The sequence below is a fragment of the Hemitrygon akajei genome, chromosome 9 (assembly GCF_048418815.1).
Source record: "Hemitrygon akajei chromosome 9, sHemAka1.3, whole genome shotgun sequence".
NCBI classification, from domain to species: domain Eukaryota; kingdom Metazoa; phylum Chordata; class Chondrichthyes; order Myliobatiformes; family Dasyatidae; genus Hemitrygon; species Hemitrygon akajei.
The window spans coordinates 7,765,513-7,793,506 of record NC_133132.1 but is presented as its reverse complement, the minus strand read 5'-3'; the positions used below and the strand labels follow the sequence as shown (position 1 = coordinate 7,793,506).

At 45.4% G+C, this 27,994-nt stretch overlaps 1 pseudogene; it reads right to left on the bottom strand.

The window, feature by feature from the left end:
• LOC140733784 (uncharacterized) overlaps positions 1-26,386 on the bottom strand; it is a 31,400-nt pseudogene extending 5,014 nt beyond the window's left edge.
• Positions 26,387-27,994: the final 1,608 nt, after the last annotated feature.

The window sequence follows — 27,994 nt, the reverse complement described above, 5'->3', positions numbered from 1 at the left end:
GTGGGGTTTCTGCTGAGGAACTTCAGCTGCTGCACCAACACATTTATCTACGCGGTGACTCAGTCGAAATTCAGGGAGCAGGTGATCAGCGCGGTGAAATATCCGGTCACCTCTGTGATTCAATTCGTGAATAAAGCCACATCCTGAGCACAAGACAGAGGCGGCCGCAGTGTCTCCAGATCCTCACATTCACAGACTGACCTCCCACGTGTTATTACAGGACGGAATGTCCTATCGATCGGCAGCTCCGGGAGGTTAGGATAGTGTGTGTGTGGAGAGTAGTGGGGGTGGGTGCAAAGCTCAGTCCAGCAGACTCAGTACCTCATGCGTACAGCCAGATGTCAGTGAAAAAGACTACTCCGGATGCGATAAGCCTATTGGTCTGTCGACAGGGCCATGCATTTCCATTCCCATCTACCAATCCACCAATATTCTTAATCCTGTCCACCAACCACAAAGCCCGACGTTCCCACTAAACGGCGACGGTCTAGTCTAATGCTGGTTGGGTAATCCGCTGTCAATCACACCTGTCTCCACCGTCCCCTTGAATGATTGGCTAACCTGAAGAGCTAGCGTGGGCTCTGCATAAACGACGATTGACACTCCAAATTATAACCATATAAAAAGCACAGCACGGAAACAGGCCATCTCGGCCTTTCTAGTCTGTGCTGAACGCTTACTCTCACCTAGTCCCACTGGCCCGCAATCAGCCCATAACCCTCCATTCCTTTCCTCTCCATATACCTATCCAATTTTACTTTAAATGACAATACCGAACCTGCTTCTACCACTTCTACTGGAAGCTCGTTCCACACAGCTACCACTCAGAGTAAAGAAATTCCCCCTCGTGTTACCCTTAAACTTTTGCCCCCTAACTCTCAACTCATGTCCTCTTGTTTGAATCTCCCCTACTCTCAACAGAAAAAAGCCTATCCACGTCAAATCTATCTATCCCCCTCATAATTTTAAATACCTCTATCAAGTCCCCCTCAACCTTCTACGCTCCAAAGAATAAAGACCTAACTTGTTCAACCTTTCCCTGTAACTTAGGTGCTGAAACCCAGATAACATTCTAGTAAATCTTCTCTGTACTCTCTCTATTTCGTTGACATCTTTCCTATATTTCGGTGACCAGAACTGCACACAATACTCCACATGCGGCCTGACCAATGCCTTGTACAACTTTAACATTACATCCCAACTCCTATCCTAAATGCTTTGATTTATAAATGCCAGCATACCAAAAGCTTTCTTCACCACCCTATCCACATGAGATTCCACCTTCAGGGAACTATGCACCATTATTTCTAGATCACTGTGTTCTACTACAGTCTTCGATGCACTACCATTTACGGTGTATGTCATATTTGGATTATTCCTTCCAAAATGTAGCACCTCATTGTTATCAGCATTAAACACCATCTGCCATCTTTCAACCCACTTTTCTAACTGGCCTAAATCTCTCTGCAAGCTTTGAAAACCTACTTCATTATCCACAGCGCCACCTATCTTAGTATCATCTGCATACTTACTATTCCAATTTACCACCCCATCATCCAGATCATTAATGTATATGACAAACAACATCGGAGATGGTACAGATTCCTGAGGCACACTACTAGTCACCGGCCTCCAACCTGACAAACAGTTATCCACCACTTCTCTCTGGCATCTCCCATCCAGCCACTGTTGAATCCATTTTACTACTTCAATATTAACAACTAAAGATTGAACCTTCCTAACTAACCTTCCGTGTGGAACCTTGTCAAAGGACGTACTGAAGTCTATATAGAAAACATCCGCTGCTTTACCCTCGTCAACTTTCCTTGTAACCTCTTCAAAAAATTCAATAAAATTTGTCAAACATGACCTTCCACGCACGAATTCATGCTGACTGTTTCTAATCAGGCACTGTCTATCCAGATAATTATATATACCATCTCTAATAATACTTTCAATTAATTTACCCACCACTGATGTCAAACTGACAGGCCTATAATTGCTAGATTGACGCTGAGATTTTTTTTAAACAATGGAACTACATGAGCAATACGCCAATCCTTAGGTTATGTCGGCTCAACACATTGCTGTCCACTCTGATTCCCTAAGGGACCAATTTTATCCCTCACTATCCTTTTGGTATTCATACAACTGTAGAAACAGTTCGTATTTATTTTCACCTTACTTGCAAAAGCAACCTCGTATCTTCTTTTAGCTTTTCTAATTTCTTTCTTAAGATTCTTCTTGCATTCTTTATATTCCTCGAGCACCTCATTTACTCCTTGCTGCCTATATTTATTGTAGATATCTCTTCTTCCTAACCAAGTTTCCAATATCTCTTGAAATGCATGGCTCTCTCAAACTTTGGAAGCTTCCTTGCAACCTAACAGGAACATAAAGATTCTGTACCCTCAAAATTTTACCTTTAAATGACCTCAATTTCTCTATTACATCCTTCCCATAAAACAAATTGTTCAAATTCACTCCTCCTAAATTTTTCGCCTCTTCTCAAAGTTAGCCTTTCTCCAATCAAAATCTTCAAACCTGGATCCAGTCCTATCCTTCTCCATAATTATATTGAAACTAATTGCAATGTGATCACTGGACCTGAAGTGCTCCCCAACACATACCCTCGTCACCTGACCTATTTCATTTCCTAACAGAAGATCAAACACTGCCCCTTCTCTAGTCGGTACCTCTATGCATTGCTGCAAAAAACTATCCTGCACACATTTTACAAACTCCAAACCATCCATCCCTTTTAAAGTATGAGTTTCCCAGTCTACCTATGGAAAATTAAAATCTCCCACAATCACAACCCTGTGCTTACTACAGATATCTGTAATCTCCTTGCAAACCGGCTCCTCCAATTCTCGCTCCCCATTAGGTGGTCTATAATACACCTCTATAAGTGTTACTACACCTTTCGCATTCCTCAATTCCACACAAATAGGCTCGCTAGACGAGGCCTATGATCTATCCTGCCAGAGCACCGCTGTAATATTTTCTCTGACAAGCAACACAACACATCCTCCTCTTGCCCCTCCGATTCTATCGCACCAGAAGCAACGAAATCCAGGAATATTTAGATGCCAATCACATACCTCCTGCAACCATGTTTCACTAATAGCTACAACCTCATATTTCCAAGTATCAGTCCATGCTCTAAGCTCATCCACATTTCTTACAATGCTCCTAGAATTAAAATAAATGCATTTAAGAAAATTTCAACCTCTTACTCTCTGCTTTATCTCTAACAGTACAAAGAAATTTACTGTCTTCTTTTTCTTCCTTCTCCCATACATCTGTTCCTACACTCTGGTTCCCCAAACCACTCATATCTAGTTTAAATCCACTGGAGCCTATCTAGCAAACATACCTGCAAGAATATTTGTCCCCTCCAGTTCAGTTGTAAACCGTCCCGCCGAAACAGTTCTCGCTTTCCCTGGAAAACTGCCCCTCCTGACCTCATAGTTATCTATAAATCCGAAGCCCTCCCTCTTGCACCATGTCTTCAGCCATGTGCTGATCTGCACTATCTTACAATTTCTAAACCCACCTGCACGTGGCACTGGTAGCAATCCTGAAGGTCCTTTCCTTTAACTTGGCACCAAGCTCCCTAAACTCAACTTTCAGAATCTCGTCACTCTTCCTACCCACGTCATTGGTTCCCTACATGGACCACGACATCCGGCTGCTCGGCCTCCCTCTTGATAATACTGAGAACTCGATCCGAGATATCGCGGACCCTGGAACCAGGGAGGCAACAGACCATCCGGGATTCTCGATCTCTTCCACAGAACCTCCTACCTGTCCCCCTAATTATCGAATCCCCTATCACTACTGCTCTCCTCTTTTCCCTCCTTCCCTTCTGAACTGAGGGTCCAGTCTCGGTACCAGAGATGCAACCACTGCAACTTGTCCGATAGATGGTCCCCAACAACAGTATCCAAAACGGTATACTTATTGCTGATGGGGACGGCCACAGGGGTGCTCTGCTCTTCCTGTCTATTCCCCTTCCCTCTCTTGATCAACTGGACAAGAGTGCGGTGCAGAGAACTGGGAAGTAAAACCTAAACTGATTTTTTTTAAATGTTCAAATGAAAGCTATCTTACCTCCAAAAAGTCCTGTATATTGTACATAATGAAACACAATGTCCTGAATGAAATAAAAACCACACAGTAAGTTAAGACAATTTTTAAATGAAATCCACCGGCAAACACTGTAATGACTGCATTTCATATCTTTCTACCTGATATATTTGACCCTGAAATAGTATCCACCAATGTCTACTACAAACCTACAGACTCCCACAGCTACCTAGACTATTCCTCCTCCCACCCTGTCTCCTGCAAAAATGCTATCCCTTTCTGTCAATTCCTCCGCCTCCGCTGCATCTGCTCTCAGGATGAGGCCTTTCATCCCAGGAGAAAGGAGATGTCTACCTTTATTAAAGAAAGGGGCTTCCCTTCGTCCACTATGCTCTCCATCGCGTCTCCCCTATTTCACGCACCTCTGCCCTCACCCCATCCCCCTGCAGGCCCACCAAGGATAGAGTCCCCCTGGTCCTCACCTATCACCCTACCAGCCTACAGATTCAACATCTAATCCTCCATAACTTCCGCCACACCCTACAAGATTCCACCACCAGACACATCATCCCCTCCCCCCCCCACCCCCCCCCCACCCTCGGCTTTCCGCAGTGATCGCTCCCTATGCGACTCCCTTGTCCAGTCAATACCCCATCCCTCCCCACTGACCTCCCTCCGGGCACTCATCCCTGCAAATGGAAGAAGTGCTATACCATCCCCCACACTTCTTCCCTCACCACCATCCCAGGCCCCAGTCTGTCCTTTCAGGTGAGGCACCACTTCAACTGCGAGGCTACTGGGGTGATATACTGTATCCGGTGCTCCCGATGTGGCCATTTATACATTGGGGAGACCCGCCGCAGACTGGGAGACTCGGTCCTCCAGCAGTGGCGGTATCTCCCTGTGGCCACACACTTCAATTCCACAGACCACTCCCACTCCGACATGTCTGTCCATGGCCTCCTCTACCGTCAAGATGAGGCCACACGCAGGTCGATGGAGCTATACCTTATCTCCCGCCTAGGTAGCCTCCTACCTGCCGGCATGAACATTCAACTCACAGACCTCCGTTGCTACCCCTTATCCCATCACTATCTATAATTTTAGTCTGGTTCTCTTTCTCTCTCTTTTCCCCCCGCACTTTAATCTCTCCCCAGCCCTGCATTTCTTTCTCTTTTATTTCCCATAATTCTCCACCTTCCCCCTAGACCATTTCCCTCCAGCCTATCACTTCCCAGCTCTCTACTTTATCCCTCCCCCCACTTCTTATCCCCCCTCGACCATCCCATGTTACTTCACTCCTGATGAAGGGTTTCGGCCCAAAACATCGTCACTACCTCCTCCCATAGATGCTGTCTGGCCTGCTGAGTTCTGCCAGCATTTTGTGTTTTTATTTCATCCAACTTTTGTACGCGTTGAGAAGGGGTGGTCGTTTCTTCGGCAGTTTGAACGGGGCACGACTGCGCAAGTGCAGGAAAGTCCGACGGTGAGGCCGCGGGAGAGTTTAAGAAGCGAGCAGATTAACAGAGCGGGCGACGGAGCAGAGGGAGACCGAGTAGGAAGATTTCGGCGAGGAGAGGCTGAGGACAAGCTTGGCAAGGCCGGGTAAGTTACTTTAATAACTCTAATTAACAGGAGTAGGTAATGGAGGCAGTTGAGTGCTCCGTTTGCAGTATGTGGGAAGTCACGGTTGTCCCTGATGACTACACCTGCAAAAGGTGCATCCAGCTGCAGCTCCTGACGAACCGGGTTAGGGAACTGGAGCTAGAGCTGGATGAACTTCGGATCGTTCGGGAGGCAGAGGCAGAAATAGACAGGAGTTTCAGGGAGATGGTCACCCCTAGGAGTCAGGAGACAGGGAGTTGGGTGACTGTCAGGAGAGGGAAGGGGTATAGACAGGAAGAGCAGAGCATCCCTGCGGCCGTTCCCATCAACAATAAGTATACCGTTTTTGACCCTGTTGGTGGGGACGACCTACCAGAGACAAGTTGCAGTGGTTGCGTCTCTGGCACCTAGACTGGACCCTCAGCTCAGAAGGGAAGGAGGGAAAAGAGGAGAGCAGTAGTGATAGGGGATACAATAGTTAGGGGAACAGATAGGAGGTTCTGCGGGAGAAATCGAGAATCCTGGATAGTCTGTTGCCTCCCTGGTGCCAGGGTCCGTGATATCTCGGATTGAGTCCTTGGTATTCTCAGGACGGAGGGTGAGCAGCCAGATGTCGTGGTCCATGCAGGGACCAATGACGTAGATAGGAAGAAGGAGGAGGTCCTGCAAAAAGAGTTTAGGGAGTTAGGTGCAAAGTTGAAAGACAGGACCTCCAGGGTTGCTACCCGTGCCACGTGCTAGTGAGGCTAGAAGTAGGAAGATAATGCAGCTAAATACGTGGCTAAGGAGTTGGTGCGGGAGGGAGGGCTTCATGCTTCTGGACAATTGGGCCTTGTTCCAGGGAAGGTGGGACCTATTCCGACAGGATGGGTTGCACTTGAACTGGTGGGAGACTAACATCCTTGCGGGAAGGTTTGCTAGTGCTGCTACGGGGGGTTTAAACTAGATTTGCAGGGGGAGGGGAACCAGAGTGTTAGAGCAGATAGTGAGGTGAAGGAGGATAAAGGTGATGCGAGAGCTGCGAGTATAGTGCATGGAGTAAAGCCAGATCTAACATAGAAAGAGGCTTTGAGGAAACAGCAGCAGAATAAAGGGTAAGGGAGAAGGGCTAAAGTGTGTGTACTTCAATGCAAAAGCATCAGGAACAAAGGTGATGAACTGAGAGTTTGGATACATACATAGAATTATGATGTAGTGGCCATTACGGAGACTTGGCTGGTACCAGGGTAGGAATGGATTCTCAATGTTCCTGGATTTCAGCGTTTTAAAAGGGTTAGAAAGTGGGGGGGGGGGGCAGATAGGAGCGGGGGTGGCATTACTGGTCAGGGATACTTTTACAGCTACAGAAAGGGTGGGTAATGTAGCAGGATCGTCTTCTGAGTCAGGATGGGTGGAAGTCAGGAACAGGAAGGGAGCAGTTATTCTACTAGGGTATTCTATAGCCCCCCTGGTAGCAGCAGAGATACCGAGGAAAGGTTTTGATTTTGGAAAGGTTGTTATCATGGGTGACTTTAACTTCCCTATTATTGATTGGCACCTGATTAGTTCCAATGGTTTGGATGGGACAGAGTTTGTTAAGTGTGTCCAGGATGGATTCCTGTCACAATATGTTGACAGGCCCACTGGGGGGAATGCTATACTAGATCTCGTATTAGGTAACGAACCGGGTGAGGTCACAGATCTGTCAGTGGGTGAGCATCTGGGGGACAGTGATCACCGCTCCCTCACCTTTAGCATTATCATGGAAAAGGATAGAATCAGAGAGGACAGGAACATTTTTAATTGGGGAATGGCAAATTATGAGGCTATAAGGCTCGAACTTGCAGGTGTGAATTGGGATGATGTTTTTGCAGGGAAATGTACTATGGACATGTGGTCGATGTTTAAGTATCTCTTGCAGGATGTTAGGGATAAATTTGTCCCGGTGAGGAAGATAAAGAATGGTAGGGTGAAGGAACCATAGGTGACAAGTGAGGTGGAGAATCTAGTCAGGTGGAAGAAGGCAGCATACATGAGGTTTAGGAAGCAAGGCACAGATGGGTCTATTGAGGAATATAGGGTAGCAAGAAAGGAGCTTAAGAAGGGGCTGAGGAGAGCAAGAAGGAGTCATAAGAAGGCATTGGTGAGTAGGGTAAAGGAAAACCCTAAGGTATTCTTAAATTTTGTGAAGAACAAAAGGTTGACAGGAAGCATTGGAAAAGGTACAGAGGAGATTTACCAGGATGCTGCCTGGTTTAGAGTGTATGGATTATGATCAGAGATTAAGGGAGCTATGGGTTTAACTCTGGAGAGAAGGAGGATGAGAGGCGACATGATCGAGGTGTACAAGATATTAAGAGGAATAGATAGTGGATAGCCAGCTCCTCTTCCCCAAGGCACCACTGCTCAGTACACGAGGACATGGCTTTAAGGTAAGGGGAGGGAAGTTCAAGGGTGATATTAGAGGAAGGTTTTTTACTCAGAGAGTCGTTGCGTCGTGGAATGAACTGCCTGAGTCAGTGGTGGAGGCAGATACACAGGCGGAATTTAAGAGACTACTAGACAGATATATGGAGTAATTTAAAGTGGAGGGGTTAAGGGTCGGCACAACATTGTGGGCCGAAAGGCCCGTACTGTGCTGTATTGTTGTATGTTCGGGCGGTGGTGAGAAAGGGGCTGATCCCGGGATTGTGGAGATCGGGGGCCTGTTGCAGTGGGAAAGGGCCGGAACCGAGTTCTGCCAGATGGCTGAAGGCTCCGAGCTCTCCGGTCCCGCAGCCCGGTTTTAGCTTTGCACCCGAGCCCGGGCTGTGGGATCAGTTAGTTGTCGTTCCCAAGCTGGGAGAGTGTTTGGAGTGAAGGGGATCTGTCTGTGTGTGGGCAGAGGTTATGGGTGGACTGTGGGTATGGGGTGAGTGGAGGGAAGGGTGTGTGACCGTAGTCGGGGGCGGAGGGGAGGGGGTTTGCTGCTGTGAGAAAGTGGGATGATTGGACGTTCCATGACCCGAGTCAAATAAAGTTGGAAACAGGAGGATTTCGCCCGTTGTATCGGATCTTTTCAGTGAGCAACAATTCTCTTTTCATATGAATTACTGTATAAACTTGCTGTTAAAATTGTGTTTGTTACAAAGCCCAAGAGTCTGGGAAGAGCTGTCACCGTCATGGGCTCTTAGTGAAGATTGGGATGGCGGTGGGGAGTCAGTGACCTCTGTATTTGAGAATGTCAGGGGTTAGTACATCCTCCTGTGAGATATAAATGTCCTTACAGTGGATTCGGATCTGGTGGCATATCTGGAGTTTGCAAAGGAGAAAGGAATAGGGAAAGGACTGAGGAAAGAGAGATTTAACCAGCAAATCGTCGTGCGGGGTGGAGGGGTACGGGAGCTGCCTGAGAGATCGTTTTAATTGTTTTTTATATAATCTCACAGATGGTGACTGACGGGGAGGCTTGGTGAGGGAGGATACCGGGAGGTGAGCAGGTCAGACATGGTATCAGGAGAGTGACAGTGATGTGATTTCCTGTGTCACGGGTATAGACAGTCATCTTCAGTGAGGAGTTTGTGTGGAGATGCAGCTTCCGTGGAGATGGAGGAAAGAGGACACACCAACAGGTGGAACCAGCTGTGGGAAGACATGGTTTGTCAGGCCTGACGACGAGCTGAATGTACCAGAACCTTCAGACTGAATCAGAAAACCATTCTGAGGGTATTTGAAATGTCAGAAGCAGGGGGGATGTAATCACATGTGCAGAGGGCCGGGGCGGTGTCTCCATCAGACCCTCAGTGAGATGGTTCAAGTTACAATGTGCAGAGATGAAAGCACAGTGTTTGGGGCCGGATTTAATCACAGATTCTGACCCAGTGAGAGGGTTAGTTTTCCTGTAAGGAGGCAACATCAATGGAAGAAGACACAGGAACTTCATCATTTGCCAGTTGTTTAGCAGAAGTGACCAATCTGTATGTTACCTGACAGAATCAGATATTCACAGTGGTGTCAGAGGGGTTCCGTCTGGTTTATTTCAGGTTGGAGATGGGTGTGGAGTTTTGAAATCAATGCCTTGTGGCACCACCATCGTTAATTTAGCATTTCCGGAGTGGTGGGTCACACAGCACGGGAACAGGCCTTTGGCCGGCCACACCTGTTCTGACCATCCACTCATGGTCTACACTGGTCCCATTTATCAGCACTTGGTTCATAGTCCACTGCTCTTCGGCTGTTTCAATGCTCACCCACTTCGTAAATGTGAAGAGACCTGCCTCCACCAACTCCTCGGGCAGTGTGTTCCCGATTTCAACTACCCTCTCCGTGAAAAGTCTCTTCCTCGGATCCCTCTAAACCTCTTTGTCCTCTGCTTGTGTCTATGCCGTCTGATCGGTGACACCTCTGTCCCAGGAATCTGGCCATTATGGGCATCAGAGGCCTTTGATATGGTTCAGCATGGTAAGTTGCTGTGGAAAGTCAGATCACATGGGATCCAGGGGAGCTGGCTAACTGGATGGCTTGATGGTAGGAAGCAGAGAGTGATGGTGGGAGGCTGTTTATTGAACTCGAGGCCCGTGCCTAGTGGTGTTCCACAGGGTTACACCCATTGCTCTCGTTATTTATTAATATTTAATTATATTTGCACAGTTTGTTGAGTTCCATGCCCTACTTCATCTTTCATTGATCCTGTTACTCTTCTATAGATTTGCTAAGTGTTCCTGTAGGAAAAAGAATCTCAGGGTAATATGTGGGGACATGCATGTACACTGATAATAAAATTTACTTTGATCTTGTCATCTGGATCAATAGTTTGGTTGAGAATGTACTGGGTATGGATAGTAGCTTTCCAGCAAATAATGTCAAACAATTACTTTTTCAGAAAGATATTAAGTATAAACACACCTCTCTGTTTCACTCTCCACACTCTATCACCCCCGTTCCTTACTGCCATCCCTCTCTGCCCCGTCCTCCCTCTCACCCCCAATTTGGGCGTAAGTGAATTATTTTAGGGGAATCGGAAGGGGAATTCTTCACTCAGAGGTTGGTGGGAGTGTGGAATGAGCTGCCGGCGGAAGTAATGGATGTGGGTTCGATTTAGACACTGAAGAGAAATTTGGGTGATAGCATGGATGGGAGGTGTATGGAGGCTATGGTGCAGGTAGTTGGAACTAGGCAGTAAAAACAAAAACAAGTTGCCATTGACGAGAAGGGCCGAAGGACCTCTTTCAGTGCTGCTGGGCTCTGTGACTCTAATGATATTCTAATTTGTAATTTCCACAGTCAGTGCTTTGCTGCTAATGACTTAATGCAGAAATTTACCCAAACAAGAATTGAAAGACGCTTAGCTGGCTACAGAAAGCATTTACAAGCCGTGATACTTGCCAAAGGGGGTGTTACTAAGTACTGACCATGCAGGGTGCCCAAACTTCTGCTTTGGGCCCTTTTCCTTTTTATTTATTTTGAATCTGTAAAAGATGGAAATAAAAAGGTAATCTTGCTTAAACTATTAAAGAAATGTGTCATCTTTAACTTTATGCCTTTTGGAAATCAGGTTATCTTTTACTTGCTTCGCTATTCAGAGTAATACAAATTTTGAATAGGAGTGCCAAAACTTTTGCATGTCACTGTGTATATCCTGTGCCTTCCGAATCACTTCCAGAAATTCCAGCCATTGCTGCTCTGTTTTCATCCCTGCCCATGTTCTTCTCAAATCAATTTTGAACAATTTTCCTCTAGCGCCTCTCTAAATCTGTTTATTCCACATCTGACTTTAGCTTCTCCTTCTCTAAAGTCAGGGTGAATTTGATCATACTACGATCATTTGCCCCTAAGGGTTCCTTGAACATAAGTGACCTAATTAATTCCGGTTCATTACAACACCCAATCCAGAATAGCTGATCACCAATTGGGCTCAACCGCGAGCTGCTCTAAAAAAGCATCTTGTAGGCATTCTAGGAATTCCTCCTCTTGAGACCAACATCATCCTAATTTTCCTAATCACCTGCATGACAATCCCCCATGACTATTGTAACATTGCCCTTTTGGCACGTATTTTCTATCTCCCATTATAATTTGTGGACCACATACTTACTACAGTTTCGAGGTCTCTATACAATTGCCATCAGGGATTGTTTATTTACATTTGTTTTCCTTAATTCTACCCACAGAATCTACACCTTCCAACCCATGCCACCTCTTTCTAATGATTTAGTTTAATATTTTACCAACAGAGCCACACAACCCCACTACAGCTTGTTCTTTCAAGAAACGTAAGTATCTGGCAAACTAGAGGACCTGCAGATTCTAGCAATCTACAGAACTACACACGAAGTGCTGGAGGAGCTCAGCACGTCAGGCAGCATCTATGGATAGGAATCAACATTTCAGGCCAAGACCCTTCATCGGGACCCTTGACACCCACGTATCCGGAATATCAACAAGCAAAGAAAATAGATTTCTTTGACAGATTTTAATTCAAGGCTTAAAAATGTTGCCAAACAGAGCTTAACATTTAACAAATACAACACAGGCAATAAACACTTTCATCAATACCGACATTGACTTTTTTAATAAAAATATCTTGGTCCCATTTCAATCAGTAAAATTTACAAAAATAAAAAGGAACTGAACTGACAACTTTAGAAACGACTATTTACTCTCAAACCCACTTGTATTAACACTCCCTTGGACAGAAGGGGGAAGAGAAATAACAAATGGAAAAAAAATCGCACAACAGTCAGATAAAACTTCTAAGTATTTATTTTCATCAAAAATGACCAGGATTCAGCACTCCATGTGTGTATATGCAATCGTGATAAGAAATACAGACCAGAAACCCTAAATGAGAGTCCAACTCAGAAAAATGAATCATCACTATGGAAGAAAACATTAACCAGTGGAATGAGTATGACCCTCCATGGGAGACATCCCAACGATCTGAGCAGACGAGAAGGCGACAGGGAAGCATCGCGCACCTGACAGAGAGTTGGAGACCTCTTCCCAGAAACAGAGGGGTTCCTTACAGAAATACAGGACAAGGTGGTAAACAAGAAGAAAAAATCAAAAATACATGAAATACAAACTAACAAGGCAGTAATTGCAGAAAATGCCAAGAGAAACCAGACACAATCCAACACATTCCAGGACCCTGCAGCAGTTTAACTCAATCTGATTACTTACAAAGGTACAATCAAGTGGCAAACATCATTCACCAGAATCTTGCTTTAGAACACAAACTCATGAATTCCCGCCACCACTTCATAAAGGCACCATAAATTCAAGCCGGATCCAGTTTCAGAGTCAAAATCATACAATTTATATGATAATCAATGCATTATTTCAGATAGGATAATCCATGTTGTTGTTCACCCTCAGCCCAGAGATTAGAGGGGTGAAGAACATCGCAGACAGAACTGCAGTCAGCTCGACTTCTTCAGTCTGCAGGAAATTCAAGGGAAACCTCTTCACCCACAGAGTGGTGACTGTTTGGAGCCCATCACCACAGGGAGAGCGAGAGGGGAACAACAGGGGAGGATTTAAAAGGACTGTCGTGGAACTGAATCACTGGCAGGGTCCAGCCGGCCTGAGTTCACTCTCTACCATATACTGGGTGTGTTATAAATTCACTAAGTACTGGAGGCAGTGTTCAAAATAGAACTGATTTATTTGTCTCAGATCCAGAATATTAAACTCCAGTCCCATTAAAGGTGAATGTGCAGCAGAAGAAACTCCTCCCATGCCCAGTGACCAGGGTGCAGAACTGGGTGTGGTGAGCAGCAGCAATAATTGCAGAGTTCAGCACCGACAGTCACTCTGTAAATAGCATTCAGCAACGGTGACGGACAAATATCCAGCATGCAGCTTATTGAAACTTTCTCCCCAGTGTGAACCGGGTAGTGTGTCACAAGGTTAGATTACCGAGTGAATCGCTTCTCACATTCACAGCAGGTGAACGGCCTTTCCCCAGTGTGAACTCAATGATGCACATTTGGTGGAGATGGCTGAGAGACTCTCTTCCCAATGACTGTCCAGGTGATCAGCCTCTCCCCAGTGTGAACTCGCTGGTGTCTCTGTAGATGAGATGACCTAGTGAATCCCTTTCCACATTCTGCGCAGTTGAACGGCCGCTCCCCGGTGTGAACTGACTGGTGTGCTAGTAGTTCGGATGACTGATTGAATCCCTTCCCACAGTCTGAGCAGGTGAACGGCCGCTCCCCGGTGTGAACTGACTGGTGTCTCAGTAGATTAAATGACCGAGTGAATCCCTTCCCACAGTCTGAGCAGGTGAACGGCTTCTCCCCAGAGTGAGATCGCTGGTGTCTCTGAAGGTCAGACGATTGAGTGAATCCCTTTCCACAGACTGAACAGGTGAACGGTCTCTCCCCAGTGTGAAATCGCTGGTGTATCTGTAGATGAGATGACCGAGCAAAACCCCTCCCACATTCACAACAGGTGAATGGTCTCTCCCCAGTGTGAACTCGCTGATGTGTCAGTAGTTCGGATGACCGAGTGAATCCCTTCCCACAGTCTGAGCAGGTGAATTGCCTCTCCCTGGTGTGAACTCGCTGGTGACTCTGTAGGTGGGATGACTGAGTGAATCCTTTCCCACAGTCTGAGCAGGTGAATTGCCTCTCCCTGGTGTGAACTCGCTGGTGACTCTGTAGGTGGGATGACTGAGTGAATCCTTTCCCACAGTCTGAGCAGGTGAACGGCTTCTCCTCATTGTGATCTCGCTGGTGTGCCAGTAGTTCAGATGACCGAGTGAATCCCTTCCCATATTCTGCGCAGGTGAACGGCTTCTCCCTGGTGTGAACTCGCTGGTGTCTCAGTAGACTAAATGACCGAGTGAATCCCTTCCCACAGTCTGAGCAGGTGAATTGCCTCTCCCTGGTGTGAACTCGCTGGTGACTCTGTAGGTGGGATGACTGAGTGAATCCTTTCCCACAGTCTGAGCAGGTGAACGGCTTCTCCTCATTGTGATCTCGCTGGTGTGCCAGTAGTTCATATGACCGAGTGAATCCCTTCCCATATTCTGCGCAGGTGAACGGCTTCTCCCTGGTGTGAACTCGCTGGTGTCTCAGTAGACTAAATGACCGAGTGAATCCCTTCCCACAGACTAAGCAGGTGAACGGTCTCTCCCCAGTGTGAAATCGCAGATGTACTTGTAGATTAGATGACCAAGTGACTCCCTTCCTACAGTCTGGGCAGGTGAACGGCTTCTCCCCAGAGTGAAATGGCTGGTATCTATGAAAGTCGGACGATTGAGTGAATCCCTTCCCACAGTCCGAGCAGGTGAATGGCCTCTCCCCAGTGTGAACTGACTGGTGTCTCTGTAGGTGGGATGACTGAGTGAATCCCTTCCCACAGTCCGAGCAGCTGTACGGCCTCTCCCCAGTGTGAACTCGCTGGTGAGCCATTAGGTCAGATGACCGAGTGAATCCTTCTCCACAAATTCAGCGGATGACCAGCCTCTGTCCAGTGTGAACTGACTGGTGTGTCCACGGATGGAATGATCAACTGAAACCCTTCTCAGACACAGAACAGGTGGATGGCCTTGTCAAAGTGTGAACTTGCTGATGTACCTTCAGTTGAGATGACCATGTGAAGCCATTCCCACAATCTGAGCAGGAAGGATGATCGAGTGAATCCCTTGCTCCACTTCTTAAATATCTGGACAGAGACAGCAAAACTGGTGTGTTGTGTTCGAGATTCCTGTAGATGAATTCCTTGTTATTTTTTACCTGTAAAAAGTTTTACAAAATTCATCAATGGGTGTAAGACAACATTTCAGATGAGATCACTTGAGTTGCCAAGGTGTGATCTGGCATCACACTGTTACAGTGAAGTTCAAACAAAGTTGGAGAGAGAAATCATCTTCTAACTGGGCACAGTGCTGGTATCTGGAATGACCATTAAACTCTCTGATGCTCTTCCTGTCTCTATAAGAATGGGGAATTTCTGCCATCTCCAATCTGTGACCTGGCTCAGTTTGACTCTCTCCATTGGTATTATTCCCTGTTCCCACTCAGCTGTATGGGTTCCTGGCCCCACAGTAACTGAAACACTCTTACACAAATAGCCTTTGTTAACGTGCAGCTGGGATTTTCTTTTATGTACCGTTAATTTAAAGTGCCACAGTTTTAATGCCATGTAAATATCTCCTCTTCACATGTATGGTTGGTCTGCACAACTGTTAAAAGGAATTAGAGTGAATATTAGTATTATATAAGGTTCTTGTCACAGTCATGGTAAAGAACAACACTGAAACAGACCCTTTGGCCCATCTAGCTGATGCTGATCTATTTAAACTTTCAACTCCCATACCCCTACCATCCAGGTACATATACAAACCTCCAACATGTTGCAATTGAGCTCACCTGCACCACTTGTGCTGGCTGCTCATTCCACACCCTAATGACTGTCTGTGTGAAGACGTTTCACCTCATGTTCGCCTTAACGTTTCACCTTTCACCCTTAATCCATGACCTCTGGTTGTAATCCCACCCCATCTCAGTGGAAAAAGCCAGCTTGCATTTATGCCACCTATAACCCTCAAAATTGTGGTATACCTCCATCAAATCACCCCTCAATCTTCTACATTCCAAGGAATAAAGCCCCAGACCTGTTCAATCTTTCCTTATAACCCAAGTCCTCCAGACCTGGCAACATCCTTGTGAATTTTCTCTGAATTCTTTCAACCTCTTTCACGTCTTTCCTGTAGACTGGTGACCAAACCTGCACACAACACCCCAAATTAGGCCTCACCGATGTCTTGTACAACTTCAACATGACATCCATCTCCTGTACTCAGTACTTTGGTTTATGAAGGGCAATGAGCCAAAACCTTTCTTTCCGTCCCTATCGAACTGTGACACCACTTTCAGTGAAATATAGACCTGTATTCCTAGATCCCTTTCTTCAACAACACTCCTCAGTGCCCGACCAGTCACTGTATAAGACCCACCCTGGTAAGTCCTACCAAAGTGCAACATCTCACACTTGTCTGCATTAACTTCCATTTTCCATTTCTTAACCCATTTCTCCAGCTGGTTCACTTCGCACTGCAAGCCATGATAGTCTTCTCACATTCCACTACACTCCCAGTCTTTGTGCCATCCACAAGTTTGCTGATTCAGCTAACCATGTTATCATCCAGATGACCGAAATAGATGACAAACAACAACGGATCCATCACTGATCCCTCCGGCACACCACTAGTCACAGGCCTCCGGTCAGAGAGGCAACCATCTGCTTCCACACTCTGGCTTCTCCCAAAACCAGTGTCTCATCCAATTTACTATCTCATCGTGAATGCTGAGTGACTGAACCTTCTTGACCAACATCCCATATGAGACTTTGTCAAGTGCCTTGCTAAAGTCCATGTAGACAACATCCACTGCCTTGCCCTCAGTCACTTTCTTGATAATTTCCTCGAGAGACTCTATAAAATTAGTTAGACATGACCTACCATGCACAAAGCCATGCTGTCTATCCTTAATCAGTCCTCATCTATCCAAATACTTTTACAGGTAGTCTCCGAGTTACGAACTTCCGACTTACGGACAACTCATACTTATGAACCGAGGAAGGAGAACGCCATCTGCCATTTTAAGTCAGATCGCGACACCGTCCACCATTTTAAGTCATTGCCGTTGACACAGTGTTGAGTGTTTAACTTTGTATTTGGCTTAAATTTTTCTTAGTAAGATTCACCCTGACCCTACCCCCCGTTCCAAGCGGCCGGTGGCTCAGTGAGATCAGCGCCGGGCTCGAGATTCGAAAACGGAGGTTGCTGAGTTCGATCCAGTGACGGACTGCTGCCATGCTGGGTTGATGTCGATCCAGGGACTCCCGTGCCGTGTTGATGTCGAGCTCGCAACTCGACCTCTTAAAAACACACTGCCACCTCCAGGTAAATTCCCCATGCGGAATATCGTGGAGGATCAAATACCCAAACCCAGCACAGCCCCCACTTGTCCCATTTAGCCTCTCTCAGCACGGTGGTCCTTAGGACCCAGTGGACCTCGGGTCCGCCACCAGCAGTGTTTCAGTTCCATTGACGGGAAGCGGTCGCAATTGAAAATAAAGTGGAAATAATACAGCGTTTGGAAAGAGATGAAATGCCATCGGTCATTGGAAAAGCGTTAGGCTACGGTCAGTCAACGATCAGAACAATTTTACAGGATAACGGATAAAGTGAGAATAATGGAGCATGTGAAAGGCCCTGCCCCGATGGAAGCTACAATTATTACTAAGCAACGCAGTCGTTTAATTATTGGAATACATACGTTTCCTAAGTGTTTTATATGCATACAGGTAAATTATATACTATATACTAAGACAAACGTTTGACTAACTGACGCTAAATACCCGAGACATCTTCAGTGAGCGGTGTCTCAGAAAGGCAGCGCCCATTATGAAGGACCTCCAGCACCCAGGGCATGCCCTTTTCTCACTGTTACCATCAGGGAGGAGGTATGGAAGCCTGAAGGCACACACTCAGTGATTCAGAAACAAGTTCTTCCGCTCTGCCATCTGATTCCTACATGGACACTGAACCCCTGGGCACTATCTCACTTCTTTAATATATCTTGTTTCTGTTTTTTGCAAGACTTTTAATCTATTCAATATCTGTATACTGTATAAAGAATAATAAATAACACGCATTTATTTATTTATTTATTATTACGATCATTATTTCATTATTTTTCATCTATATTTCTTCAAGTTTCGTAGCAAGAAGGCTGCGAGTGGAACAGCTGAGGGTGTTTTGGAGAGAAGGAATTTTACTACTCGTGGTAAAGACAGGGAAGACTGCGCAGACCTGTGACGCCAGCCAGTAGAGCAGGAAATGTTTAACAAGAAGACCGCCATATCCAGTGGGCAGCGGAGTGATAGGGCTTTGGCTCAAACGGGTGTAGGCGGTAACAGGACTAGGTAGGTTTAACTGTGTTAATTGTGCAAAGGAGATACGGAGACAAATTCTGGAAAAGTGTAATAATAAGAGAGTTGTCGTGATGGGAGATTTTAATTTCCCAAATATTGATTGGCATATCTCTAGACCAAGGGGTTTAGATGGGGTGGGGTTTTAGGTGTGTTGAGGAAGGTTTCTTGACACAATATGTAGATAAGCCTACAAGAGCAGTGACTGTACTTGATTTGGTATTGGGAAATGAACGTGGTCAGGTGTCAGATCTCTCAGTGGGAGAGCATTTTGGAGATAGCAATCGTAATTCTATCTCCTTTACTATAGCATTGGAGAGAGATAGGAACAGACAAGTTAGAAAAGTGTTTAATTGGAGTAAGGGGAATTATGAGGCTATCAGACAGGGACTTAGCAGCTTACATGGGAATGATGTTCTCAGGGAAAGGTACGGAAGAAATGGGGCAAATGTTCAGGGGATATTTGTGTGGAGTTCTGCATAGGTACGTTCCAATGACACAGGAAAGTTATGGTAGGGTACAGGAACCGTGGTGTACAAAGGCTGTAGTAAATCTAGTCAAGAAGAAAAAAAAGCTTACGAAAGATTCAGAGAGCTAGGTAATGTTAGACATCTAGAAGATTATAAGGCGAACAGGAAGAGCTTATGACGGAAATTAGGAGAGCCAGATGGGGCCATGAGAAGGCCTTGGCGGACAGGATTAAGGAAAACACAAAGGCATTCTACAAGTATGTGAAAAGCAAGAGGATAAGACGTGAAAGAATAGGACCTATCAAGTGTAAGAGTGGGAAAGTGTGTATGGAACCAGAAAAATACAGCAGAGGTACTTAATGAATATTTTAATTCAGTATTCACTATGGAAATAAATACTTGGTGATTGTAGTGATGACTTGTAGTGGACTGAAAAGCTTGAGCACGTCGATATTAAGAAAGAGGATGTGCTGGAGCTTTTGGAAAGCATCAAGTTGGATAAGTAGGCTGGACCGATTGAGAGGTACTGTGGGAGGCGAGGGAGGAGATTGCTGAGCCTCTGGCGATGATCTTTGCATCATCAGTGGGTTTGGGAGAGGTTCCAGAGGATTGGAGGGTCGCGGATGTTATTCCCTTATTCAAGACAGGGAGTACAGATAGCCCAGGAAAATATAGACTAGTGAGTTTTACCTCCGTGGCTGGTAAGTTGATGGAGAAGATCCTGAGAGGCAGGATTTATGAACATTTGGAGAGGTATAGTATGATTAGGAATAGCCAACATTGCTTTGTCAAGCAACACACAAGCCTGGTGGAACGCAGCAGGCCAGGCAGCATCTATAGGGAGAAGCACTGTCGACGTTTCGGGCCGAGACCCTTCGTCAGGACTAACTGAAAGGAAAGATAGTAAGAGATTTGAAAGTAGGAGGAGGGGAAAATGTGAAATGATAGGAGAAGACCGGAGGGGCTGGGGTGAAGCTGAGAGCCAGAAAGGTGATTGGCAAAAGGGATACAGAGCTGGAGAAGGGAAAGGATATGGGACGGGAAGAAAGGTGGAGGGGAGCACCAGAGGGAGATGGAGAACAGGCAGAGTGATGGGCAGAAAGCGAGGAAAAAAAGGAGGGGGTAAAAAAAATATATCAGGGATGGGGTAAGAAGGGGTGGAGGGGCATTAACGGAAGTTAGAGAAGTCAATGTTCATGGCATCAGGTTGGAGGCTACCCAGCCGGTATATAAGGTGTTGTTCCTTCAACCTGAGTGTGGATTCATCTTGACAGTAGAGGAGGCCATGGAAAGACATACCAGAATGGGAATGGGATGTGGAATTAAAATGTGTGGCCAGTGGGAGATCCTGCTTTCTCTGGCAGACCGAGGGTAGGTGCTCAACGAAATGGTCTCCCAGTCTGTGTCGGGTCTCACCAATATATAAAAGGCCACACCAGGAGCACCAGACACAGTATACCACACCAGCCGACTCACAGGTGAAGTATCGCCTCACCTGGAAGGACTGTCTGGGGCCCTGAACGGTGGTGAGGGAGGAAGTGTAAGGGCTGGTGTAGCACTTGTTCCGCTTGCAAGGATGTGCCAGGAGGGAGATCGGTGAGAAGGGATGGGGGACGACGACGAGTGGACAAGGGAGTCACGTAGGCAGCGATCACTGCAGAAAGCAGAAAGATGGGGGGGGGGAGGGAAAGATGTGATTGGTAGTGGGATCCCGTTGAAGGTGGCGGAAGTTACGAAGAATTATACGTTGGACCTGGAGGCTGGTAGGGTGGTAGGTGAGGATAAGGGGAACCCTATCAGAAAGAAAAATCAAATGCCCACCCCACCCCCCGCATAAAAAAGAACGGCATCCCGATCATCAACCCCCAAAACCCACCCCTCCCGCACAAACGTTAACAATGACATTGAACCACCCCCCCCCCCAAAAAGCAACCCTACCCGGCACAACTGCGGAGGAACCCGTGTCACCAGGGTAGAGGCGGCCGCATCAGGAGCAGCGGATACAATGGGCGACCGGGACGATTCACAGGTGAAGTGTCGCCTCACCTGGAAGGATGTTTGGACAATGGAGAGAGTTCGGCCATCCGGCCCTTTCACTGTAACACCCCGAACTCCACCTCAAATCCATCTGAACGAATCTGTGCGAACTTTAGTGAACAACAAATATAATTCGTCTCAGCGGTCAGCCATCTGAATGAATAACTGACTTTAAAGAGAAACTCAGTGATAATTTTGGAGACTGAAATAAGAAAGGCCCAGGCAAATAAAGAGTCAGTAGTTGCAGTGTTTTTTGACATTGAAAAAGCCTATGATATGATGTGGAAGGAAGGATTGTTAATTAAACTGTGCAAGATGAGGGTTGGTGGGAGAGTTTTTGATTGGATAAAAGATTTTATGTTTGGTAGGAAAATTCAAGTTCGGATTGGGTCAGAGTTATCAAATCAGTACATAGTGGGAAATGGCACACCTCAAGGTAGTGTGATTAGCCCGTTACTTTTTTTAAAAAAATGTTTTTATTAGTTTTTCAAAACATTTTACAAATTAAAAACCCCAAATCCCAATGAGGAACATTAAAACAGTGCAAAATTAAGCATACAATAACAATATGTTACAAAGGAAGAGAATTTAACAAAAAAGCACCTAAATTAAAGACAAGTAAGCTTAATATCCTCCCCAAGCCCCACAACACAAGAAAAAACAACAGCAACTCCAGACCAACCACAACACAATATAGCGAGTATACGTCAGGACAGCCAAACTCCCTGACTGTGAATACACTTAGCAACAGAGGATAATAATGCCTTCTACCAGAAAAAAAAAGGGAGCTGAAAGCAAGGGACCGAAAAGAAAAAAAAACCCTAGTCAGGAGGAAGGTTATGAAAGTACTCGATAAAAGGTCCCCAGACCTTATGGAACTTTAGATCCAAATTGAGAACTGAATAATAAATTTTTTCGCGGTCCAAGCAGGCCATGATGTCGTTAAGCCATTGAGCATGAGTGGGCGGGGCAACATCTCTCCATCTAAGAAGGATCAAGCGTCTAGCCAGGAGAGAGGCAAAGGATAATATTCGGCATTTGGTCGGACCCAGACATAAATCTGTCTCGCCCCAAAAACCGAACAGAGCAATTAAGGGGTTTGGTTCTAGGTGCGGATTCAGAATACACGATAACGTAGTGAAGACATCTTTCCAGAACTTCTCCAAGCTAGGACAGAACCAGTTCCATGCCCTACTTCATCTTTCATTGATCCTGTTAATATTCTATAGATTTGCTAAGTGTTCCTGTAGGAAAAAGAATCTTAGCGTAATATGTGGTGACATGCATGTACACTGATAATAAAATTTACTTTGATCTTGTCGTCTGGATCAATAGTTTGGTTGAGAATGTACAGGGTATGGATAGTAGGTTTGCAGCAAGTAATGTCAAACAATTACTTTTTCAGAAAGATATTAAGAATAAACACACCCCTCTGTTCCCCTCTCCACACTCTATCACCCCCGGCCCTTACTGCCTTCCCTCTCTGCCCCGTCCTCCCTCTCACCCCCAATTTGGGCATAAGTGAATTATTTTCAGGGAATCGGAAGGGGAATTCTTCACGCAGAGCTTGGTGGGAGTGTGGAATGAGCTGCCAGCGGAAGTAATGGATGTGGGTTCGATTTAGACACTGAAGAGAAATTTGGGAGATAACATGGATGGGAGGTGTATGGAGGCTATGGTGCAGGTAGTTGGAACTAGGCAGTAAAAACAAAATCAAGTTGGCATTGACTAGAAGGGCCGAAGGGCCTCTTTCAGTGCTGCTGGGCTCTGTGACTCTAATAATATTGTAATTTGTAATTTCCACAGTCAGTGCTTTGCTTCTAATGACTTAACCCAGAAATTTACCCAAACAAGAATTGAAAGACTCTTAGCTGGCTACAGAAAGCATTTACAAGCTGTGATACTTGCCAAAGGGGGTGTTACTAAGTACTGACCATGCAGGGTGCCCAAACTTCTGCTTTGGGCCCTTTTCCTTTTTTGTTATTTTGAATCTGTAAAAGATGGAAATAAAAAGGTAATCTTGCTTAAACTATTAAAGAAATGTGTCATCTTTAACTTTATGCCTTTTGGAAATCAGGTTATCTTTTACTCGCTTAACTATTCAGAGTAACACAAATTTTGACTAGGAGCGCCCAAACTTTTTCATGTCACTGTGTATAATCTGTGCCTTCCGAATCACTTCCAGAAATTCCAGCCATTGCTGCTCTGTTTTCATTCCTGCCCATATTCTTCTCAAATCAATTTTGAACAATTTTCCTCTCATGCCTCTCTAATTCAGTTTATTCCACACCTGACTTTAGCTTCTGTTTCTCTAATGTCAGGGTGAATTTGATCATATTACGATCACTTGCCCCTAAGGGTTCTTTGAACATAAGTGACCTAACTAATTCCGGTTCATTACAACACTCAATCCAGAATAGCTGATCCCCAATTGGGCTCAACCACGAGCTGCTCTAAAAAAGCATCTTGTAGGCATTCTAGAAATTCCTCCACTTGAGACCAACACAATCCTAATTATCCTAATCACCTGCATGACAATCCCCCATGACTATTGTAACATTGCCCTTTTGGCACGCATTTTCTATCTCCCATTGTAATTTGTGGACCACATACTTACTACAGTTTCGAGGTCTCTATACAATTGCCATCAGGGATTGTTTATTTACATTTGCTGTTCCTTAATTCTACCCATAGAATTTACACCTTCCAACCCATGCCACCTCTTTCTAATGATTTTGTTTAATATTTTACCAACAGAGCAACATAACCCCACTACAGCTTGTTCTTTCAAGAAACGTAAGTATCTGGCAAACTAGAGGACCTGCAGATTCTAGCAATCTACAGAACTACACACGAAGTGCTGGAGGAGCTCAGCACGTCAGGCAGCACCTATGGATAGGAATCAACATTTCAGGCCAAGACCCTTCATCGGGACCCCTGACACCCACGTATCCGGAATATCAACAAGCAAAGAAAATAGATTTCTTTGACAGATTTTAGTTCAAGGCTTAAAAATGTTGCCAAACAGAGCTTAACATTTAACAAATACAACACAGGCAATAAACACTTTCATCAATACCGACATTGACTTTTTTAATAAAAATATCTTGGTCCCATTTCAATCAGTAAAATTTACAAAAATAAAAAGGAACTGAACTGACAACTTTAGAAACGACTATTTACTCTCAGACCCACTAGTATTAACACTCCCTTGGACAGAAGGGGGAAGAGAAATAACAAATGGAAAAGAAAAATCACACAACAGTCAGATAAAACTTCTAAGTATTTATTTTCATCAAAAATGACCAGGATTCAGCACTCCATGTGTGTATATGCAATCGTGATAAGAAATACAGACCAGAAACCCTAAATGAGAGTCCAACTCAGAAAAATGAATCATCACTATGGAAGAAAACATTAACCAGTGGAATGAGTATGACCCTCCATGGGAGACATCCCAACGATCTGTACAGACGAGATGCTGACAGAGAGTTGGAGACCTCTTCCCAGAAACAGAGGAGTTTCTTACAGAAATACAAGACAAGGTGGTTAACCAAAGGAAAAAAATCAAAAATACATGAAATACAAACGAACAAGGCAGATGGTGCAGAAAATGCCAAGAGAAACCAAACACAATCCAACACATTCCAGGATCCTGCAGCAGTTTAACTCAATCTGATTACTTACACAGGTACAATCAAGTGGCAAACATCATTCACCAGAATCTTGCTTTAGAACACAAACTCATGAATTCCCACCACCACTTCATAAAGGCACCATAAATTCAAGCCGGATCCAGTTTCAGAGTCAAAATCATACAATTTATATGATAATCAATGCATTATTTCAGATAGGATAATCCATGTTGTTGTTCACCCTCAGCCCAGAGATTAGAGGGGTGAAGAACATCGCAGACAGAACTGCAGTCAGCTCGACTTCTTCAGTCTGCAGGAAATTCAAGGGAAACCTCTTCACCCACAGAGTGGTGACTGTTTGGAGCCCATCACCACAGGGAGAGCGAGAGGGGAACAACAGGGGAGGATTTAAAAGGACTGTCGTGGAACTGAATCACTGGCAGGGTCCAGCCGGCCTGAGTTCACTCTCTACCATATACTGGGTGTGTTATAAATTCACTAAGTACTGGAGGCAGTGTTCAAAATAGAACTGATTTATTTGTCTCAGATCCAGAATATTAAACTCCAGTCCCATTAAAGGTGAATGTGCAGCAGAAGAAACTCCTCCCGTGCCCAGTGACCAGGGTGCAGAACTGGGTGTGGTGGGCAGCAGCAATAATTGCAGAGTTGAGCACCTACAGTCACTCTCGAAATTGCATTCAGCAACGGTGACGGAGAAATATCCAGTATGCAGCTTATTGAAACTTTCTCCCCAGTGTGAACCGGGTAGTGTGTCACAAGGTTAGATTACCGAGTGAATGGCTTCCCACATTCACAGCAGGTGAACGGCATCTCCCCAGTGTGAACTCAATGATGCACATTCGGTGGAGATGGCTGAGAGACTTTCTTCCCAATGACTGACCAGGTGATTGGCCTCTCCCCAGTGTGAACTCGCTGGTGTCTCTGTAGATGAGATGACCGAGTGAATCCCTTTCCACATTCATAGCAGGTGAACGGCTTCTCCCCAGTGTGATCTTACTGGTGTTTCTGTAGGGTGGATGATTGAGTGAATCTCTTCCCACAGTCTGAGCAGGTGAAAGGCTTCTCCTCACTGTGAACTCGCTGGTGTGCCAGTAGTTCAGATGACCGAGTGAATCCCTTCCTACATTCTGCGCAGGTGAACGGCCGCTCCCCGGTGTGAACTGACTGTTGTCTCAGTAGATTAAATGACCGAGTGAATCACTTCCTACAGTCTGAGCAGGTGAACGGCTTCTCCCCAGAATGAGATCGCTTGTGTCTCTGAAGGTCAGACGATTGAGTGAATCCCTTTCCACAGACTCAACAGGTGAACGGTCTCTCCCCAGTGTGAGATCGCTGGTGTCTCAGTAGATTAGATGATCGAGTGAATCCCTTCCCACAGACTGAGCAGTTGAACGGCTTTTCCCCAGAGTGAGATCGCTGGTGTCTCTGAAGTTCTGAGGACTGAGTGAATCCCTTCCCACAGTCCGAGCAGGTGAATGGCCTCTCCCCAGTGTGAACTGACTGGTGTCTCTGTAGGTGGGATGACTGAGTGAATCCCTTCCCACAGTCCGAGCAGGTGTACGGCCGGTCCCCAGTGTGAACTCGCTGGTGAGCCATTAGGTCAGATGACCGAGTGAATCCTTCCCCACAAATTCAGCGGATGACCAGCCTCTGTCCAGTGTGAACTGACCGGTGTGTCCACGGGTGGAATGATCAACTGAAACCCTTCTCACCCACAGAACAGGTGGATGGCCTTGTCAAAGTGTGAACTTGCTGATGTACCTTCAGTTGAGCTGACCATGTGAATCCATTCCCACAGACTGAGCAGGAAGGATGATCGAGTGAATCCCTTGCTCCACTTCTTAAATATATGGACAGAGACAGAATAAACGGTGTGTTGTGTTCGAGATTCCTGTAGATGAATTCCTTGTCATTTTTAAGCTGTAAAAAGATTACAAAATTCATCAATGGGTGTAAGACAACATTTCAGATGAAATCACTTGAGTTGTCAAGGTGTGATCTGGCATCACACTGTTACAATGAAGTTCAAACTAAGGTGGAGAGAGAAATCATCTTCTAACTGGGCACAGTGCTGGTATCTGGAATGACCATCAAACTCTCTGATGCTCTTCCTGTCTCTATAAGAATGGGACATTTCTGCCATCTCCAATCTGTGACCTGGCTCAGTTTGACTCTCTCCATTGGTATTATTCCCTGTTCCCACTCAGCGGTATGGGTTCCTGGCCTCACAGTAACTGAAACACTCTTACACAAATAGCCTTTGTTAACGTGCAGCTGGGATTTTCTTTTATGTACCGTTAATTTAAAGTGCCACAGTTTTAATGCCATGTAAATATCTCCTCTTCACATGTATGGTTGGTCTGCACAACTGTTAAAAGGAATTAGAGTGAATATTAGTATTATATAAGGTTCTTGTCACAGTCATGGTAAAGAACAACACTGAAACAGACCCTTTGGCCCATCTAGTTGATGCTGATCTATTTAAACTTTCAACTCCCATACCCCTACCATCCAGGTACATATACAAACCTCCAACATGTTGCAATTGAGCTCACCTGCACCACTTGTGCTGGCTGCTCATTCCACACCCTAATGACTGTCTGTGTGAAGACGTTTCACCTCATGTTCGCCTTAACGTTTCACCTTTCACCCTTAATCCATGCATCTCAGTGGAAAAAGCCAGCTTGCATTTATGCCACCTATAACCCTCAAAATTGTGGTATACCTCCATCAAATCACCCCTCAATCTTCTACATTCCAAGGAATAAAGCCCCAGACCTGTTCAATCTTTCCTTATAACCCAAGTCCTCCAGACCTGGCAACATCCTTGTGAATTTTCTCTGAATTCTTTCAACCTCTTTCACGTCTTTCCTGTAGACTGGTGACCAAACCTGCACACAACACCCCAAATTAGGCCTCACCGATGTCTTGTACAACTTCAACATGACATCCATCTCCTGTACTCAGTACTTTGGTTTATGAAGGGCAATGAGCCGAAACCTTTCTTTCCGTCCCTATCGAACTGTGACACCACTTTCAGTGAAATATAGACCTGTATTCCTAGATCCCTTTCTTCAACAACACTCCTCAGTGCCCGACCAGTCACTGTATAAGACCCACCCTGGTAAGTCCTACAAAAGTGCAACATCTCACACTTGTCTGCATTAACTTCCATTTTCCATTTCTCAACCCATTTCTCCAGCTGGTTCACTTCGCACTGCAAGCCATGAT